Below are 20,067 nucleotides of genomic sequence, written 5' to 3' on the forward strand. Positions count from 1 at the left end.
AAGCCATCTCTGGATAACCTGTTAATAAAGGAGGTAAGAGTGTTGGGTGGAGAAACATAGGGAGAGAGAGACTGACTGTGCAAAGATGTTGTCTGCTTGGCTTGAGCTTTCTGGAGAAAACCCACCTTTAAAATTCACTTTTTCCAGTTTTCCCAGTTGTTCTGTATCAGCCCACAGGTTTCATAAATGTTCATTTTATCTCTTAGCAAAATCAGAGAGAGGTTGTAAGATATTTGTTATAATTTTAATCCCATCCTCTGCCCATCCCTTTCCAAAGTCTCCAAGTTTACCCCATTTCTTTTATGTTTTCAAAATGTATGCCATGCAGAATGACCGATTACACATCCTTTACTCCTCATTCTCGTGTGTGGGTACATAGCAGCTGAAGACAGAATCAGACTGAGCTGCAGAGCAGGGCCCTTCTCCATGAACTTGACTGTTGACATGTGAGGAGTCTAAATGGATACACTTGGGTGCCAGCAACTTAGTTTGCTCCAGACAAGCAACATAAGGTACTTATTGGACTAAACAAGTCATCATCAGCTTGGCTTCCTTGAGATCATTCTCCCTCCACTGGCACATAAACTACTGGACCACAGGGGGTTTTGTCTGTTTTGCTCATGACTTTATACCCAATATCTAGAATAGAATCTGGTACATAGAAAACACTTGCTAAAAATGAATTTAATGAGAAAAAGGGACGAGAATGGTGCAAAGCAGAGTTAAAGAAAAAGTCAAAAGTTCTGTTTAGGACATGTTAAATGTGAGTTACCTATCAGACATTTAAATGGAGGTGCCAAACAGGCCAGTGAGAGATGCAAGTTTTGAGGTGAGCAGCAGATGTTCATTTAGGGATCACTGACATACAATCACCTACAGTGGGCATGGAGTTGCAGAAAAGAAGATGAGCTGGAATCAAGCTGGGAACTCCAACATTTAATAGTTAAGCTGAAGAGTAGAAGTCAGCAAAAGAAATAGAAAAGGAACTTCTAGAAGATGGGAGGAAGAAGGCGGAACAAAATTATGTCTTATAAACCAAAACAAAATTGTTGTCATGAAGCGGGAAGCAATCAATTGGTTTGAATGCTGCTGAGATACCAAGAAAGATATGAACAGGTAAATTACTCCTAAATTTGACAACAGAGGTTTTAAATAACCTTGATCAGAGAAATCCTAATAGATTGGCAGGATTATAAACCTGCCTAGAATAGACTGAGGAAAGAAAGGGCATGAAGTGGCGAAAGGCACTATAAACAGCTCTCATACTTGCAATTCTAGCCATTAGCACACTGCTTGATTGGGTGGTTGCTCAATCTTTCTTGTATAGATAAATGAATAACCCATGCATGGATCCATCCATCTATCCATCCTTGGACTTTCAGACGTTAATGTTGAAGGCACAGCCTTATCTAGTGAGAAGACATTTGTATCAGGAATTAGGAGACAGAATCAGATCTCCACCATCAATGTCTAGCTTTCTGAACGTGGTCTAACCAATATACTTTTGTGCCCCAGTCTCCTCCTTCACCCAAAACAGAGAGGTTAGACTAGATGGTTTCTAACATCTAGCTTTAGAATCCTTGACCCAGTGTCTATTCTTTTCTGTTTTTTCCCAGTGTCTATTCTTTAGGAGTTTTAAATGTCCCATGTAAGTACAGTGTCATTCTTAGATTTTACAAATGAGCTCTAAGCAGAGTTGAAAGTTTCAGGGGATGCCATATGTTCACTCTCCAGGCAAAGCCTATCTGTATGAGATTAATGCCAACATTTAGTGGGTGGCTGTGTGCTTTGGGGGGAGAATATATTACTAATGGTCACTGAAGGAAAAGGAGTCAATTCTCTCTTTGCTTGTGGATTCTTCCCTTTTTGTCTTTAAGGATGCTCAATTCTCCTTTATTTAAAATAAAATACGTGTTACTAGGTTCTGCATCTGAACCAGTTAACATTTTATTTCTCTCTGCTAAATGAAACTTCTTAGACAATGGGATCGTGTTCACAGACAATGCATCTTCCCATCCATTTCTTTGGGGAATCTTGCTTTCATTCACATGGTTTGGGTCCTACACACCTCTCTCATTTCATTTTGTACCACTTTCCCTCACTCTCGGATGGCCAGTCACACCGGCCTTCTTGTTCTTGAATACATCACTCTTGTTCCTGCTTTTGCATCTTTGCATTTGCCCCATTTCAACCTAAAATGTGCTATTCCTAGCCTTTTTTCTTTGGGGCTTCTTCTTGTTCTACAGGGAGTTCAGATATCACTTCTTCTGTGAGGACTTCTTCTCTAAATCAATCGAAGTATTATCCTTCACCATCTTACCACTGTCACTATCTGTTCATGCCCCCCCACACATACACACACTCAAATTATCAGTATTTAAAGTTATCTTATTTCCCTTATTTATTATTTATCATCTTCTCCACCATCACCAATATCACAGCTGCTTCACCCCCTACTCCAAGTAGAAGTAAGCTCCATGAAATCATAGTCTCATCTGTCTTATTCTTGGCCACATTCCCCACTATCTAGGATGGTGTCTCAGACATACTTGCATGCATGCTAAGTCATTTTAGTCACATCTGACTCTTTGTGACCCTATGGACTGTAGCCCCTTAGGCTCCTCTGCCCATGGGATTCTTCAGGCAAGAATACTAGAGTGCGTTGTTGTGCCCTGCTCCAGGGGATCTTCCTGACCCAGGGATTGAACCCGTGTCTCTTAAGTCTCCTACACTGGCAGGCAGGTTCTTTACCACTAGCGACACCTGGGAAGCCCTCAGACATATTTCAGTTCAGTTCAGTTCCTCAGTTGTATCCGACTCTTTGTGACCCCATGGACTGCAGCACACCAGGCCTCCCTGTCCATCACCAACTCCCGGAGTTTACTCAAACTCATGTCCATCGAGTTGGTGATGCCATCCAACCATCTCATCCTCTGTCATCCCCTTCTCCTCCTGCCTTCAATCTTTCCCAGCATCAGGGTCTTTTCCAGTGAGTCAATTCTTCACATCAGGTGGTCAAAGTATCGGAGTTTCAGCTTCAGCATTAGTCCTTCCAAAGAATATTCAGGACTGGTTTCCCTTAGGATGGACTGGTTTGATCTCCTTGCAGTCCAAGGTACGCTCAAGAGTCTTCTCTAACACCACAGTTCAAAAACATCAATTCTTTGACACTCAGCTTTCTTTGTAGTCCAACTCTCATATCCACACATGACTACTGGAAAAACCATAGCTTTGACTAGATGGACCTTTTTTGGCAAAGTAATGTCTCTGCTTTTTTAATATGCTGTCTACGTTGGTCATAGCTTTTCTTTCAATGAGCAAGTGTCTTTTAATTTCATGGCTGCAGTCACCATCTGCAGTGATTTTAGAGCCCCCCAAAATAAAGTCTGTCACTGTTTCCTTTGTTTCCCCATCTATTTGCCATGAAGTGATGGGACCAGATGCCATGATCTTAGTTTTCTGAATGTTGAGTTTTAAGCCAGCTTTTTCACTCTCCTCTTTCACTTTCATCAAGAGGCTCTTTAGTTCTTCTTCACTTTCTGCCATAAGGGTGGTACCATCTGCGTATCTGAGGTTATTGATATTTCTCCCAGCAATCTTGATTCCAGCTTGTGCTTCATCCCAATGTACGCTTTTTTGATGTACGCTTTTCCCAATTTGGAACGAGTCTGTTGTTCCATGTTCAGTTCTGACTGTTGCTTCTTGAGCTGCATACAGATTTCTCAGGAGGCAGGTTAGGTGGTCTAGTATTCCCATCTCTTTAAGAATTTTCCATAGTTTGTTGTGACCCACACAGTAAAAGGCTTTGGCATAGTCAATAATGCAGAAGCAGAGGTTTTTCTGGAACTCGCTTGCTTTTTTGATGATCCAACGGATGTTGGTAATTTGACCTCTGCTTCTTCTGCCTTTTTGAAATCCCTCTTGAACATCTGGAAGTTCATGGTTCATGTACTGTTGGAGCCTGTCTTGGAGAATTTGGAGCATTACTTTGCTAGTGTGTGAGATGAGTACAATTATGTGGTAGTTTGAATATTCTTTGGTGTTCAGACATACTTGGTGATGGATAAATATTTGTTGAACAAAGGCATAAACCCTCCCCTCTACTAAAACTGTTGACTATAGTAATTAACAACCCACTCAAACAGTATGGCTTTTCTTCTCATTTTCCACTGCTTAATTGCTCTTGATCCTATTGATTGTCTCTTTTTTTTAAAATGAGTTTTTATTGGAGTATATTTGCTTTACAATGTTGTCTTAGTTTCTGCTGTATAGCATAATAAATCAGCTATGCATAGATCTCCTCTTTTCTAGATTTTCTTCCCATTTAGGTCACCACAGAGCACTGAGTTTAGTTGCCTGTGCCATACAGTGATCATCTCCTTTATTTTTCTAAAGCAATTTTCCAGAACCTCAGCTTCTATGACAGCATGACAACACTCTTGTTATTCTTTCCCTGCTTCCTTTGCTGACTTCTCTTCTTTCTCCTCTCCTAACATAGGAAAGGAGAAGGCAATGGGACCCCACTCCAGTACTCTTGCCTGGAAAATCCCATGGAAGGAGGAGCCTGGAAGGCTGCAGGCCATGGGGTCGCTAAGAGTCGGACACGACTGAGCGACTTCACTTTCACTTTCCATTTTCTTGCATTGGAGAAGGAAATGGCAACGCACTCCAGTGTTCTTGCCTGGAGAATCCCAGAGACGGGGCAGCCTGGTGGGCTGCCATCTCTGGGGTCGCACAGAGTTGGACACGACTGAAGTGACTTAGCAGCAACATAGGAAAGACTCATCGGCTCCCCCTATATGTGTTAAACGCTCCATCATGAGTCTTTAAATGAAACCAGCCTTCCCAGTACAATTCTGCCAGTGGTTTAAAAGCTCAGCTAGTGGAAGAAGACACTGGCTCCTGTATGCATTCAGTCGCCTCTCCCATCTACCTCTCAGGTCCCTTGTCTGCTATTCTCATCTTCACTGTCCTTCTAATCCTCTGGGCTCCTTGCTCAGGCTCCCAAAAGAGCAAGAGGGGCTAGAGGTGGTGATGAGTTGTACAGTCACATTTTTATGACCCTCTGCATTCTTCCTTCCATGATTTGGAAGTTGCTCTCCAGCTACATGTATCACAGCAGGTCAGAGGTGTTCCCATCTCCTCCTGCTCCTCCACCTCCGCCCTTGCCAGCCCAGCACTGCTGCCTAAAGAGAAGGATCACACAGGTATGGGTTTCTTCCCTAGAAAGCTGCTCACCCTCTAGATTAGAACTAGCATCTCTATTTTATGCTACATGTTTTTAAAAAAGAACTTATAGGTCTTCACTTTGAATAATTCCTACTACCAAAAACATTTAACTTTATCAACAATTTTAATTATAGAAGTAATAAGTTTTAACAAGTCAAATCCTCCAAAGCTGCTAAATATGTATTACTTATTCAAATAGTCAATAAAGATTGTTTGAAGTCCTATTATGTGCTGGGCACTCTTTAGGTGTGAGACTGTAGAAGTGAACCAAGTCCCAGCTCACAGGATCCTCCATACTAGCCAGAGACATACCCAAACCAGAACAAGGTCACGGGAAGATAAGTGCAATGAAGAAAAGTAAGATGGAGTTGGGGTGAGGGCTCCCTGGGTGGCAGAGTGAGAATGGTAAGTTTAAATAGAGAGTTTAAAGATGGTGTTCTAGTAACACTGAACAGAGTTCTGAATGGCTGTAAAATGTATACATGAAAAACAGTTTTTGGTAATTGACATTTTTAAAAATTTGCTAAATATTCATTCCGCACATTGATTTTTAGAAAATTCAGCAAGAACCAGAAAATGGGAAAACCAAACCTAAATGTCATTCTGGCTGAAGAGTAGATCAGAGAATCTGCTAATGCATTCTGCTTTTATTTTCAAGCATTTCCCAAGGAAGAAGTCACCATAATCTTTGTACTGCCCATGAAGACCACAGACCAGTCAAGTGTGTTTTGCAGACAGTATGCTGAGTGAGGCAGGAAAAACCACTCCAGCTTACTCCATCAAATGACAACATAAATGCTCCTTTGTGATAAGGCCAACATGAACAGCATGCCACTCAGTGGGTTCATTAAGATGCTTCCACATTACTGATGCCAGATACAAAGCAACATTGCAGCAAACTGGCCACACAAGTCAGAGAACAGCATACTTGTTTCCATACAAAGCTGCCTTTCAATTCACAAATCCCTGAACTCCATGCCAGGCTTTTAGACTATGGAGTCAACTGCAAAAGGTCTCCAAAGACAAAGGAAAACAAGAAAACCTCTGCTCCCTAGGCTGCTAAAGGAAAAAAGATTTCTGTGTTTGTTGCTTGGTTTTTGTTTTTAACCTATTCTAGTGCCAAAACCTGCATATCTGAGGTTATTGATATTTCTCCCAGCAATCTTATTCCAGCTTGTGCTTCTTCCAGCCCAGCGTTTCTCATGCTGTACTCTGCATAGAAGTTAAATAAGCAGCGTGACAATATACAGCCTTGACATACTCCTTTTCCTATTTGGAACCAGTCTCTTGTTCCATGTCCAGTTCTAACTGTTGCTTCCTGACCTGCATATAGGTTTCTCAAGAGGCAGGTCAGGTGGTCTGGTATTCCCATCTCTTTCAGAATTTTCCACAGTTTATTGTGATCCACACAGTCAAAGGCTTTGGCATAGTCAATAAAGCAGAAATAGATGTTTTTCTGGAACTCTCTTGCTTTTTCGATGATCCAGCAGATGTTGGCAATTTGATCTCTGGTTCCTCTGCCTTTTCTAAAACCAACTTGAACATCTGGAAGTTCACAGTTCATGTATTGCTGAAGCCTGGCTTGAGCATTACTTTACTAGCGTATGAGATGAGTGCAATTGTGCGGTAGTTTGAGCATTCTTTGGCATTGCCTTTCTTTGGGATTGGAATGAAAACTGACCTTTTCCAGTCCTGTGGCCACTGCTTAGTTTTCCAAATGTGCTGGTATATTGAGTGCAGGACTTTCACAGCATCATCTTTCAGGATTTGAAATAGCTCAACTGGAATGCCATCACCTCCACTAGCTTTGTTCGTAGTGATGCTTTCTAAGGCCCACTTGACTTCACATTCCAGGATGTCTGGCTCTAGGTCAGTGATCACACCATCATGATTATCTGGGTCATGAAGATCTTTTTTGTATAGTTCTTCTGTGTATTTTTGCCACCTCTTCTTAATATCTTCTGCTTCTGTTAGGTCCATACCATTCCTGTCCTTTATCGAGCCCATCTTTTCATTAAATGTTCCCTTGGTATCTCTAATTTTCTTGAAGAGATCTCTAGTCTTTCCCATTCTGTTGTTTTCCTCTATTTCTTTGCATTGATCGCTGAGGACAGCTTTCTTATCTCTCCTTGCTATTCTTCGGAACTCTGGATTCAAATGGGAATATCTTTCCTTTCCTTCTTTGCTTTTTGCTTCTCTTCTTTTCACAGCTATTTGTAAAGCCTCCCCAGACAGCCATTTTGCTTTTTTGCATTTCTTTTCCATGGGGATAGTCTTGATCCCTGTCTCCTGTACAATGTCACGAACCTCCGTCCATAGTTCATCTGGCACTCTGTCTATCAGATCTAGTCCCTTAAATCTATTTCTCACTTCCACTGTATAATCATAAGGGATTTGATTTACGTCATACCTAAATCTGCATACTCAGATATGCAGATGACACCACCCTTATGGCAGAAAGTGAAGAGGAACTAAAATGCCTTTTGATGAAAGTGAAAGAAGAGAGTGAAAAAGTTGGCTTAAAGCTCAACATTCAGAAAACGAAGATCATGGCATCTGGTCCCATCACTTCATGGGAAATAGATGGGGAAACAGTGGAAACAGTGTCAGACTTTATTTTTGGGGGCTCCAAAATCACTGTAGATGGTGATTGCAGCCATGAAATTAAAAGATGCTTACTCCTTGGAAGGAAAGCTATGACCAACCTAGACAGCATATTAAAAAGCAGAGATATTACTTTGCCAACAAAGGTCCGTCTAGTCAAGGCTATGGTTTTTCCAGTGGTCATGTATGGATGTGAGAGTTGGACTGTGAAGAAAGCTGAGCACCGACAAATTGATGCTTTTGAACTGTGGTGTTGGAGAAGACTCTTCAGAGTCCCTTGGACTGCAAGGAGATCCACCCAGTCCATCCTAAAGGAGACCAGTCCTGGGTGTTCATTGGAAGGACTGATTCTGAGGCTGAAACTCCAATACTTTGGCCACCTGATGTGAAGAGTTGACTCATTGGAAAAGACCCTGATGCTGGGAGCGACTGGGGGCATGAGGAGAATGGGACGACAGAGGATGAGATGGCTGGATGGCATCACCGACTCGATGCACATGAGTTTGGGTGAACTCCGGGAGTTGGTGATGGACAGGGAGGCCTGATGTGTTGCGATTCATGGCGTCGCAGAGAGTCGGACACAACTGAGCAATTGAACTGAACTGAGTGCCAAAATGCAGTGCTTCTCCCTTGCAGACACCATTGCCCACTACAGACAGAAGTTACAGAGTTGCCATGGCTTTTCAGCTATTGATATATAAAGGCTCTCTGAGAGATGGATTTTTCAGTTCAATGTTCACAATCATTTTGTCAAAAATACTTATTTAGTTGTTTAAAAAACCTACACTAGTCATTTTGGGCCACAGCAAACACAGCAAGACATAGTCTGATACTACCCAATCACTTGTTATGGTTCCTACATATGTCTTTAGACTCTGGGAATTATTTGTCTCCAAGCTCTAGCTAACTCTTAAAGAAAAACCAAGGACAGCCTCTGTGACTTTGCAAAAGTCTTCTTACCTGGAGAAGGGCTAACTGCAAGTTTTGACAATGTAAACTATTGATGGACTTCCCCATTGGCTCAGTGGTAAAGAATCCATCTGCAGTGCAGGAGCTGCAGGAGAATCGGGTTTGATCACTGTGTGGGGAAGATCCCTTGGAGAAGGGCATGGGAACCCACCCCAGTATTCTTGCCTGGAGAATCCCATGAATGGAGGAGCCTGGCAGGTATTGTCCATGGGGTTGCAAAGAGTCAGACATGACTGAAGCAACTTAGCACACATGCACTCAAATTATTGATAGGCAGTCATACACATGGATTTCAAAAACTAGGTGGCCTATGACAGATAAATGGATAAAGATGTGAGATATATACCTGTATATACAATGGAATATTATTCAGCCACCATGAAATTAAAAAGTGCTTGCTCCTTGGAAGAAAAGGTATGACAAACCTAGATAGCATACTAAAAATCAGAGACATTACTTTGTTAACAAAGGTCCATCTAGTCAAAGCTATGGTTTTTCCAGTAGTCAGGTATGGATGTGACAGTTAGACTATAAAGAAAGCTGAACACTGAAGAAGTGATGCTTTTGAGCTTTGGTTTTGGAGAAGACTCTTGAGAGTCCTTTGGACTGCAAGGAGATCAAACCTGTCAATCCTAAAGGAAATCAATTCTGAATATTCATTAGAAGAACTGATGTTGAAGCTGAGCTGAAGCTCTAATACTTTGGCCACCTGATGCAAAGAGTCAACTCATTAGAAAAGATCCCGATGCTGGGAAAGATTGAAGGCAGGAGGAGAAGGGAATGACAGAGAAGGAGATGGTTGGATGGCGTCACTGACTCAATGGACATGAGTTTGAGCAAGCTCATGGTGAAGGACAGGGAAGCGTGGCATGCTGCTATTCTTTGGGTCGCAAAAAGTCGGACATGACTGAGCAATTGAACTACAACAAAAGTTCATTTGTAGCAACACAGGAGGACCTAGAGATTATCATCCTTAGAGAAGTAAGTCAGAGAAAGACAAATATCATATGATATCACTTATATGTGAAATCTAAACAAAAGATACAAATGAATTTATTTACAGAACAGAAACAGACTCACAGACACAGAAAACAAATTTATGGTGATCAAAGGAAAAAGGACAGAGGGATGAACTAGGAGTTTAACAGATACACACAACTATATATAAAATGGGCTTCCCTCATAGCTCAATCGGTAAAGAATCTGCCTGCAGTGCGGGAGACCCGGGTTCGATTCCTGGGTCAGGAAAATCCCCTGGAGAAGGAAATGGCAATCTACTTCAGTATTCTTGCCTGGAAAATCCCATGGACAGAGGAGCCTGGCGGGCTACAGTCCACAGGGCCGCAAGAGTTGGACATGACTTAGCAACTAAACCACCACCACGATACATAAAATAAATAAACAACAAAGACCTACTGTACATCACAGGGAACTATACTCAGTATCTTGTTATAACCTGTAATGGATAAGATGCTGAAAAGAATCTGAATATAGCACAGGGGAATATTTTCTATATCTTGTAACTGGGTTACTATGGGTTATTGTCATAATCCATAATGAAAAAGAAGCTGAAGAAGGACATTCAGTTCAGTTCAGTTCAGTTGCTCAGTCGTGTCCGACTCTTTGCGACCCCATGGACTGCAGCACGCCAGGCCTTCCTATCCATCATCAACTCCCGGAGTTTACTCAAACTCATGTCCATCGAGTCGGTGATGCCATCCAACTGTCTCATCCTCTGTCGTCCCCTTCTCCTCCCACCTTCAATCTTTCCCAGCATCAGGGTCTTTTCCAATGAGTCAGTTCACATCAGGTGGCCAAAGTACTGGAGTTTCAGCTTCAGCATCAGTCCTTCCAATGAATATTCAGGACTGGTCTCCTTTAGGATGGACTGGTTTGATCTCCTTGTAGTCCAAGGTACTCTCAAGAGTCTTCTCCAACATCACAGTTCAAAAGCATCAGTTCTTCAGCATTCAGCTTTCTTTGTAGTCCAACTCTCATATCCACACATGACTACTGGAACAACCATAGCTTTGACTAGATGGACCTTTTTCGGCAAAGTAATGTCTCTGCTTTTTAATATGCTGTAGAGGTTGGTAATAGCTTTTCTTAACATATATATTTATATGTTAATATATATTCTTATATATATACACACACATATGTATACATATATGTCTAACTGAATCACTTTGCCCTATACTTGAAACTGATACAACACTGTAAATCAATTATACTTCAAGAAGAAAACAAAAACTAGCAGTCTAACAAAGATGAGAAGCACAACCAGGTCACTTTTTGCTCTTTTCTGTTAACTGGAAAAGTTCATATTTGCTCCAAAATCTTTCTGTCTGAGAAAAGGAATAATTTATAGCAAGAATAAAAAACAAATCAAAGCAAGTAAACAATACAATTTCTTACTTTGGAATTTCTTACCTGAGATTCCACCACTTCTTCTATTTCCTATTACTTTATACACACTTATTTTTCCTAACACATTTTTACTTTACCAAAGTGGACTTTGCTGTTACCACTGGAATTCATGCAGCTCAAGGGAAAACTTGGAATCCATATATGCACCAATTGGGCAGGATTGAAATAGACAAGCCACAGTACTCCCTAACCTTCTCTATTGAAGAATTAGAAGGCTTTTTAAACACTGGGAGGATACCAGAATGAACAAACTGAAAGAAAAGTTTATTTATGTTGGACAATCTAGTCTTTGTTCATGTTACCTGACTTTTTTAATTGTCATGCACTCATCCTGCCATCACATCACATACAAACTATTCAATATGCCTTAAACAAATGTGTACAATAATCATGTTGAATCTTAGCTTGCCTGCTCCTATGTTACAACTGGTTGGCAAAGAGAATTTAACAATAAGAAAACTTACTTAGGAGACCTTGTGTGTTAATTAGTTTTGGCAGATATAACCCCACAAAAAGAGGGTGGAATGCAATTGATGAACTAAAACAAGTAGAGAAATGGGAACTATAAAGAGAAGGAGCAAATGAAAACAAAATGAAATGACTGTGTAGGAGACAGCAGATCTATTTTAAGTCTACAGGGCTAGGAAAGGACAGGTATTTTTAAACTTAATTGGATTGTTTCAAATAACAACTAGATTATCTATTTAAAACCTTGGGCAGAGTACAGGGAAAGGAATACGCTCACTTCTCTAAATCAGAGAGAAATTAAAAATTTTTTAAGTTAAAAATGGAGGGGCCAAGTGAGATCTAGAGCCTGTGGACAGTGAAGAGGTTGCAGATTTTAGGGACAGCAAAATGTAAGTGCAAATTCTATTAGCAGCTGTGAATAACCTTTTGTCCCCGAGCCTCAATTTCCTCATCTATAAAATGGGAACCCGAATGTTGACTCCACAGAGAGGTTGTAAAAATCAGAGATCATTTATGTCAAGTTCTTAGCATACTGGGATCACTCCGTGAATTATAAAACAATACTTCAATCCCAAAGAGGAAGAAAAGTCTCCCTGTCACTTGCCAAACTGAGCTGAGTAGGATTAGACAGAAAATCAGGTATGCATGGGAAAAACACACCCTTGTTCATTAAACACTTGTGTGAAAGATCTAATGACTAAACAGAAAAATCTTATGATACTGGGACTGTAGATGAAAACAGCCAGCTAACATACATCTCTTTGAAATTGATGTCAAAGGAGAACAATACTGCTGTTTTATTTTTTCATTTTAAGAAGCATTTTCTTTCTCTACCCATATTTCAGGTATGGAAAGACTGTTATCTCTTTACGTTTGTCCTAGAACTCTTCAAGTTTTCTTGAGGGTAAACTTGATTTTACAACATCCCATTTCAGCCCAATCCTCCTATGTCTTACACCCTCTGAAAAATGCACAGGGACTGCTCACCTGGTCCTCAGGCCAGTGACACAACTATATTTCTGACCCCAACTCTCTTGCTCTTGGCTCAACACAACACCAGGTCCTACCCTTTCTATTGTAACTGCTGTCATTACTCTCCAATCCTATCATCTCCATTCCTAAGGAACATTCCTGGTTCTATAGTTTACCTTTTTTTTCCTAATAATTTTATTTACTTTTGGCTGTGCCGGGTCTTCGCTGCTCTGTGGCTTTTCTCTAGTTGCGGCAGGCAGGGGCTACTCTTCTTTGCAGTACATGGGTTTCTCATGGCACTGGCTTCTCTTGTTGTGGAGCATGGGCTCTAGAGAAGTCTCAATAGTTGAGACTCAAAGCCTTACCTGCTTTGTGGCATGTGGGAGCTTCCCGCACCAGGCATCAAACCCATGTCTCCTGCACTGGAAGGCAGATTCTTTACCACTGAGCCACCAGAGAAGCCCTCTACAGTTTCTGGTTTGCTTTCAATGAATTCAAATCAGTTTTCAGGTATCAGATTTTGGAAATGACAGGTTAAAGAATACTGACTTTATTTCTAAATATTCATTCTTTTAACTATAAAAACCAATTTTCAGTTTTCCAGAGTAATCAACTCATGAGAAAAAATTAATAATTCAGTAAACACAAGTGAACTTTGATTTCAGTCAAATATCTAGGGCTGTTTTACAAGGAGCATAAAGGTATGTATAATCAGTAAGGCCTTATAAGTGTTCCCTTCCAGACATTCAGTTTAGACTGGGTTACTGGCCAAAATACTAGGACCTTCATCTTCCTGGTCATTGTTGTGAGTTTTTTTATGTGATAGACCAAAGATCCCCTGAATAAGCCACATTCTATGATGACTGAATATATTTCCCTGTTGTAATCAAATACAACATAGTTACCAAAATAGAAAATTATAAAGCGAGCACCTGGAAGTTAAAAAGAAATGTTAAGTAACTCAAAAAATGATACTAATTTTAGCCAGTAAGTCAAAATTTTATTTTTCCTCTATTCTTCACAAGCATCTATAATTTCCATAGGGTTTATAGATTTTTTTTCTCATATAAAACTCTCATATTTCTCATTCTCTTGTTTCTCTAGACAGCCAGCATTCTCTCGAGGCAGAAATGTGGACTTCCATCCCAGAAAGATATGGAACAATGAATTAGCTCATTGGCATGGATAATTTTCTCTGAGTCTCTTTTTGGGGGGGGTCTGTGCTGGGTCTTCATTGCTGGACAGGCTACTCTCTAGTTGTGGTGTATGGGCTTCTCACTGTGGTGGGTTCTCTTCTTGCAGAGCACGGGCTCTAGGCCACGTGGGCTTCAGTAGCTGTGGCACATGGGCTCGACAGTTGTGGCTCCTGGCCTCTAGAGCACAGGCTCAACTGTCGTGGAACATGGACTTATTTGCTCCATGGCACATGGAGCCTTCCAAGATTAGGAATTGAACCTATGTCTCCTGCATTGGCAGGGGGACTCCACGACTGAACCACCAGGGAAGTCCTCCTACAGTCTTAAAAGCTAATTGTTTCTGGTTTGATACGGAGAGATGATTAAAGTGGAAAGCACTGGATGCCTGATGGTAACGAGAAGAAGGCTCCCAAACTGGAGCAAGCCTGGAATGAAGGAACAGTCAGAGGTGGGGGGACATTAGTTCAGAGTAAGCTCAGTAGCAAAGTGGTTTGATGAAGACTTGGGGTTGAGAGGGTGGTGTCTGAGGCTCAGCCCATATGTTTACTGGTTGTGTGAACTTGGATCACTAGATGGTCAATTCTCACTTCTGAGCCTCAGGGTCCTCATCTGTAAAGTGGGGTGATAATACGATCTTCTTTGGGTTATTAGAAAGAGAAATACAGACATAGAGAACAATGGTATGGATCCAAGGGGGAAAAGGAGGGGTGAGATGAATTGGAGATTGGGATTGGCATATACACACTATTGGTACTATATATAAAATAGATAACTATTGAGAACACACTGGTAGCACAGGAAACTCTACTCAATGCTCTGTGGACCTAAACGTGAAGGAGATCCAAAGAAGAGGAGTATTTGTATATGTGCAGCTGATTTACTTTGCTGTACAACAGAAACTAACACAACATTGTAAGGCAACTGTGTTGTTTTTTAGTCATTAAGTCATGTCTGGCTCTTTTGCAACTCCATGGACTATAGCCACCAGGCTCCTTGGTCCACAGGATTTCCCAAGCAAGAATATTTTGGAGTGGGTTGCCATTTCCTTCTCCAGGGGATCTTCCCTACCCCGGGACTGAACCCATGTCTCCTGCGTTGGCAGGTGGGTTCTCTACCACTGAACCAACAGGGAAGCCCCTAAAGCAACTACGCACTGTGCTGTGCTAAATTGCTTCAGTCGTGTCCGCCTCTTTGCGACCCTATAGACTGTAGGCCACCAGGCTCCTTTGTCCATGCGATTCTCCAGGCAAGAATACTGGAATGGGTTGCCATGCCCTCCTCCAGGGGGTCTTCCCAACCCAGGGATTGAACCTATTCCTCTTATATCTCATGCATTGACAGGAGGTTCTTTACCACTAGCACCACCTGTGAAGCCCTAAAGCAACTATACTCCAATTAAAAAAAAAAAAAGTAAAGCTATTAACAAAGGCATTTCTGGTTCTGGGCAAAGACTAAGTACCATGGCTGTACAATATGTTTTTCCTAGATGACCTCTTGAGTTTTTCAGATAAGTCATGAATTATCTTAAATAAAACATATTTTAATATTTCCTCAGTGATTTCTTCTCACTTTTGAAGGCACAATTTTATATGATAAAAATTTTGAAAGAATAGATTTCAGTAAAATATAAAATCAGATTTAAACTTTCTGGATGGGTAATACTCATGTTCACAGGAAATACTTTGGAATGTGTACAAGATAATTAAATGGGCAATAGGTAAAGTAAAAAGTTTAAACATTATTTTTTGAAGTATCTTAATGTCCTTTAATTATGTGGTAGAGAATGGAAAAATAGCAGTTACTTGTGCATAATCAAACCTGCAAGATTAAGGTTCTAAAGACTGAGATCTCTAAATGTATAATTTTCCTCAAAAATCAAGGTTCTATTGTGAAATATGTCATGGATGTACTTCAAGACAAGTAATCTACTGAACATCTTTTTTTTTCTGGAATGGACTTTTATGGAAAATATTAATTGTCAATATCTAGTCACTTTCAGCTCTCAAAATACTTCCTCTTAAGAGAAGGTTTTAGATTCTCATATATATTCTTGTGGAAGGAAAGCACTGTGGTTTGGACTTTGTAAGGTCTTTATTCAATATAAATCAATATGTAAAGAAATCTCTATAACAGGAATCTGGAACAGTGTCCCTGATGCTCATAAATACTCACTGTATTGTCTGAAATGACTTATCTCAGTCCTGACTGTGGGCTCAGATTTACTGTACAGTTCATCAACTTCTCAGCATGATGGATAATGAATGTTTCATTTACATCGCTAATTGCCAAGCCATGGTTCCCGCAACCTTTAACCCGTATGCTTTATCCCATTATCACCATATGTCAATATAATTGCATTTAACATTCCAAATGATAAACTTTCTTCTATGCAGAGAAATATTTTTCACAAAGAAATCATGTGATAAAATACAAGTTTATTACAGGAAAGGACAAAAACTAATCCAGAGGATAGGTAGATTCTCATAACTTGTAAAATCCATTTGGGGACAAGGACTGTTGGTTACATAGTTAGGAAAAATAATGGTATTTTCTTAAGGAATTATCTTTGTTAGTTTTTAATTCAACAGAGGCATAAAAAGAGATTCCCAAAGTGGTGCAATTAAATCATCAGGCCTATACAATATCCCTCCAAAGTCTTTTTAAACTAGCTAGTAATAACTACAAGATCCAATTATATTAATATTTTCTACCTTTATTTGGTTATCAGCCAGCAAAGCAATAATGAAGTAATAATCTCCTACCATGACCACTAATTCAGACTTAAATTTTCACTGAAAAAAGTAAAAAGTATCAAATATCAAAAATCCTAAACTGGAAGAAAAGTTGTGAGACCAATTTGGCCACCTGTATTCAAGATTCATTTAAAACCAAGAAGCAAGATGAGGCTAAAACAAGATGGTTTTTTAGGCTTGGGCATCAGGTGATATCTGTGGATTTGCCCAGGGCCACACAGACTGCACTGCAAAGCTGGGGCTGTGCTTGCTACCTTGACCTCCAGGGTTTCCCACCTCAGCAAATGCAGTGTATCCCTCAACACACCTGAGAATTATCTAAGGCATTATATTTCTCTTTAATCACTGTACTCAGTCCATCAACATATACTGTTAGTTATAACTCAAAAGTATACCTTAAATTCGTCTACCACAGCTCCACTGCCCCTCATCCTGCTTCCAAACATTGTCACCTCCCCCCTGGTCTGTAATGGAAACCTCTATTTCATCTGTGTGCATCCTTACCTCCTTCCCACTGTACTTCACCATGTCCCTACCTTCTTAGAGTCTTACACTAGCTTCCATTGGACTTAGAAGAAAATCTCACAAATCCACTGTTTACTGTGAGGCACTGGAGGATCTGACTTGACCACTTCTCCAGCCAAGTCATGCCATTCTCCTCCCCATATGCACTATGACCCATTCAGTTCCTAAAGGATGTTCTGTCAATTTTCTGAATGTGTCGGTCTATCTCACACGACTGAACGACTGATCTGATCTGATCTGATCTCCTATTTCAGAGCCTTTGCACTGCTGTTCCCTTTGCCTGCAATGCTGTTAACCCTAATCTCCTACTCTGGTGTACCTTGATTTATAAGCCTAAAAATGACCTTTTCAAGGAAGTTTTACACAACCTCCCCATGTAATGTAAAGGCGGTTATATTGCTGTTACATTTTCTCACAGCAGCACCCTATGCTTTTCTTTATAACAGTGTTAGTCACTCAGTCATGTCTGACTCTATGTGATCCCATGGACTGTAGCCCACAAGGCTCCTCTGTCCATGGAATTTTCCAGGCAAGAATATTGGAGTTGGTAGCCATTCCCTTCTCCAGGATGCTTTTCTTCACACCACTTAAATTAGTTTGAAATACACATTTATTTGTGTGCTTATTTGTTTAATGTCTAGCTCTCCCACTAGACTGAAAGCTCCCTGAGGATAAAAACCGTGTATTTTTGATCTCCTTCTATCCCCAGTACCTAGCACACAGCATACCGAATGGATGAAGGAGTCAATTAAAATGGCTTACTTGGTTTTACCATGGAGATGTTGGATGGTAGGATGTTGGATGTAGGATGTCGGTCGGTAAGATAATCAGAGACACAGAAACCTAGACAGTGTTGGGAAAGCTCAAATGTACTTCAGACCCCTTAGAGAAGAAGTGAGACAGCAGAACTTCCAGAGAGGGAGAGAGTGAGTGAATGCCTTTGCTGGGAGAAACATTCTGCATTTTTATGAGAGGCAATACATCATTTTAGAGAGGCAATACAGTGGAGTGGTTAAGACCATGAACTCTGGAGCCAGACTCTATTTCCTCATATTTAGATGACCTTGGGAAATTTCTTATTATCTCTGTGCTTTATTCTCTTTATTTGAAAAATGAGCATAACAATAAAACTTCTTCCCAGGATCATCATGAGGATTAACTGAGTTAATTTTTGTAAAACCTATAGGAGAGTACCTGTGTTAAGTACATGTGTTAAGTACATGTGTTAAGTTCTATATAAATATATCAAATAAAAGTAAAATTTTGGAGTTACAAGCAGTATATCTTTGGAGATATTTCCTTGGGTACTATATGCTTTATAGCTTAATGAAATATAACACATGCATGGCATGGCTCATAGCTTCACTAAATTAAACAAACCCCTTCACCACAACAAGACTGATAACATATACTTAGTGAATACCAAGTAAATACCAGTAAATACCAAGGTCAATAACCAAAGAGGTAGTCCACTCTGGGTCTCAGTGGTGATGCATTTCTGGATTATCATTGCACTATTTTTCTTAGCGCACCAAAGACTACTGGATGTCTTGATGGCTAGCATGAGTTACACGACAGAATGAGGACCAGACCAGAAGCCAGAAGTCATGGCTTTTAGCCACAGTCCTGCGATTACCTAGTTGTGTAACCTCAGCAGATATTCTAGGTCTTAGATTACTGTCTATGAAACAAGAACTTTGAATTAGAGAACCTCAACATCTTTCTTAACCTCTCACATTATGTGTCTTACATTTCCTTAGTTTCTTTTTAAAAGCCCAAAGCAGTGCATACAGAAGATATGGCAATTAAACAGAGGCACAGAGCCCAAAGCAAAGGAGATCACTAACAAACATCAACCGTATTTGATTGTGCATTTTCTAACCAGAAGTCCTATGACCTGTGGGATCTGTGGAGGGGAGCTCAGGAGAATGGCAGGTGTGGGGCACCAGATATGTGCCAAGCACTGCGAGAGAAGCTTTACAAAGGTTATTTCATGTTCCCGCCAACAACCCAGTGAGACAGGTAATAACATTCTATGCACTCCATGAAGCAACAGAGAGAGTGCTGGTGAGGCCCAGAGGCTGACAACTCATGTATAGTTCCCAACAAAAGGTCAGGGAGTACTGATATCTGTCACTTGTCACCTTTCACGGTGGCCTACGTTTCCAGGAGGAAAACAAGAGGGGCTGATGACTCAACCGACAGAGGCCACACATCCGGTGCAGCTGAGATAACTGTTGTCACTGAAAACAGCAAGATGAAAGTGTAATATCTGAAGAGACATGATTTTGCACGTTTTCTGCCCTTTTAGATACTCCACACACAAATACAAAAGGAAGCACAGAAATAGCAACTTTATAAAGCAACACTGAGCATGGGATTTCCTCCTCAAAAATTCTTAACGGCCTCGGCATCCTCTGCTCATTTCTATCCTGCCTAGTCGCTGGCCTCCCAGGATGTACTGTCCATTCTCTGTGCCTGGCTCCTATGGTCTGTCTGGAGCTCTTGGATTTATCTCACAGAGTCTAAGATCCTTACTTTGGCTCCTTTCTTATCCTTGGGTGTTTGTTCTTCACTCTCCCACATCTCAGGAAGAGGCACCCTGCCGTCGTCTTGGGACATCAACAAGTTTTGCCCTATGCCTTGCTTGTCGGGGAAGAACATTAGAACATAAATTGATGTGTTCCTTAATGCGGAAACAAGGAAATAGATCCTGTTATGGATGTTTATTTGAAAAATGATTCAGGATTTGAAATGTAGTCACTAAGTGAGCATTACCAATGAGAGAAATAGGCAAGATGGAGTCACAAGACATGTAACAAACCAATCCAAATACTGTGCTGACAGTGAGGTGAACACGCAGGGAAGGAAATAATCACAGGTTACAAGGGCAGGGTTCTAGCCCTGCTGCCTGTCCATGA

The 20,067-nt window shown here is 40.7% G+C and overlaps 1 protein-coding gene across 9 annotated transcripts in view; it reads right to left on the reverse strand.

The window, feature by feature from the left end:
- PRUNE2 (prune homolog 2 with BCH domain) overlaps positions 1-20,067 on the reverse strand; it is a 292,420-nt gene that overhangs the window by 146,890 nt on the left and 125,463 nt on the right. The gene's annotated exons all lie outside the window — the stretch shown is intronic.

The sequence above is a fragment of the Bos indicus x Bos taurus genome, chromosome 8 (assembly GCF_003369695.1).
Source record: "Bos indicus x Bos taurus breed Angus x Brahman F1 hybrid chromosome 8, Bos_hybrid_MaternalHap_v2.0, whole genome shotgun sequence".
Lineage (NCBI taxonomy): Eukaryota > Metazoa > Chordata > Mammalia > Artiodactyla > Bovidae > Bos > Bos indicus x Bos taurus.